The 1,984-nt window shown below is 43.2% G+C and overlaps 1 pseudogene; it reads left to right on the top strand.

Moving 5' to 3' along the window:
* The first annotated feature begins 1,350 nt into the window (after nucleotides 1-1,350).
* On the top strand, nucleotides 1,351-1,659 carry LOC112608904 (annotated as a pseudogene).
* Nucleotides 1,660-1,984: the final 325 nt, after the last annotated feature.

Below are 1,984 nucleotides of genomic sequence, written 5' to 3'. Positions count from 1 at the left end.
CCTGGCGATAGAGCGAGACACTGTCTCAAAAAAAAAAAAAAAAAAAAAAAAAAAAGAGAGAGAGAAATATCAGTAGAGATAATGGCCAAGAATTTTCCAAAGTTAATGAAGAACAGTAACTCACAGGTCCCTGAATTCCAGAAATTCCACATTGTAAGTCAAACTGCTGAAACCAAAGATAAGAGTTAATCTCTCAAAGACAGTTGGAGGAAAAAGAAACATTATATACAGAGAAAGGAACACTTAAGAATTATAGCCAACTTCTGGTCAGAGAGTAAATGAGCAAGAAAATAATGGAGCAAAGGTCCATGCAAGGAGCTTGCAAGTCATCATTCCATCCTGACAATAATGAAGATGCTGGACAAAGTGAAGACACAACTCTTCTTGGATCCCTCAGAAAAGTGACGTTACAGGGCAAAATACTACTCCCAAAATTGAAGAGACAGGAAAATACAGGGAATTGCAACTTGCTGGAGCAGGAACTCAGAAGCAAAAACCTCCGTGGGTACTAGTGTCAGGGTAGGAAAATCTAAATTGTACTTGACAAATAACTGGAGGCTCAGTGTGGACAAGTCTGAGATTAAAAACTGCAGGGGGGCCAGGTGCGGTGGCTCACATCTGTAATCACAGCACTTTGGAGCCCAAGACAGGCAGATCACCTGAATTCAGGAGCTCAAGACCAGCGTGGCCAACATGGCAAAACCCCATCTTTACTAAAAATACAAAAATGGCATGCGCCTGTAATTTCAGCTACTTGGGAGGCTGAGGCAGGAGAATCACTTGAACCCAGGAGGCAGAGGTTGCAATGAGTCGAGATCACACCATTGCACTCCAGCCTGGGCAACAGAGTGAGACTCCATCTCAAAAAATAAAATAAAACAAATAAATAAAAATAAATAAAAACTTCAGGGGGACCCAGTCATAGAGCAATTTCCATACTTCTCTGAGTTTTACCTCCAGGCACTCAATCAGGTTCTCACAGTCAAGACTGGCCAAAATCCCTTTGGGATTTCATCAGGGGAAGGGGACAAGGAACCATTTTGAAATATGCTAGAGCCTTCTGTTCTTAACAAGGCCTGCCCTTGAGAGAAACTGTTTTACCAGAGCCTAATCTAGTAAAGTTTTTTCAGAGTCTTACTGATTTGGGGGAAGAGAAATATCCAACTCCAGCCAGCTCTAGTTATCCTGTTCCACCTAATGGTGGCGAGGGAGGTACAGAGAAGCACTTGTGAAGTTCACAGTCCAGAGGCACGGGCTCATTAAAGGACTGAGACTGAATCCTATTTGACCTTTGAACTCACAAAGACTTTCTTCTTCCTCTTTTGCTGATGTTGTTTACAGGCACTCAAAATGGTCCAACGTTTGATATACCATGGTAGGCTTTCCTACAATATAGCCTCTAACAAAACTAGGCTGTCCCGAATCCCAGGTAATAGAATTGTTTACTTTTATACCAAGAAGGTTGGGAAAGCACCAAAATCTGCATGTGGCATGTGCCCAGGCAGACTTCGAGGGGTTCGTGCTGTGAGACCTAAAGTTCTTATGAAATTGTCCAAAACAAACAAAAATGTCAGAGAATATGGTGGTTCCATTTGTGCTAAATGTGTTCATGACAGGATCAAGCATGCTTTCCTTATCGAGGAACAGAAATTGTTGTGAAAGTGTTGAAGGCACAAGCACAGAGTCAAAAAGCTAAATAAAAAATGAAACTTTTACTGGGCGTGGTGGCTCACACCTGTAATCCCAGCACTTTGGGAGCTGAGGCAGGCAGATCATGAGGTCAGGAGTTCGAGACCAGCCTGACCAACATGGTGAAACCCTGTCTCTACTAAAAATACAAAAATTAGCTGGGCACGGTGGCATGCACCTGTAATCTCTGCTACTCGGGAGGCTGAGACAGGAGAATTGCTTGAACATGGGAGGCGGAGGTTGCAATGAGCCCTGCACTCCAGCCTAGGTGACAGAGCGAGACTCCTTCTCAAAA

This window comes from Theropithecus gelada, chromosome 1 (genome assembly GCF_003255815.1).
Source record: "Theropithecus gelada isolate Dixy chromosome 1, Tgel_1.0, whole genome shotgun sequence".
NCBI lineage: Eukaryota > Metazoa > Chordata > Mammalia > Primates > Cercopithecidae > Theropithecus > Theropithecus gelada.
The sequence above is the reverse complement of the archived record's forward strand: the minus strand, read 5'-3'. Positions and strand labels throughout refer to the sequence as shown.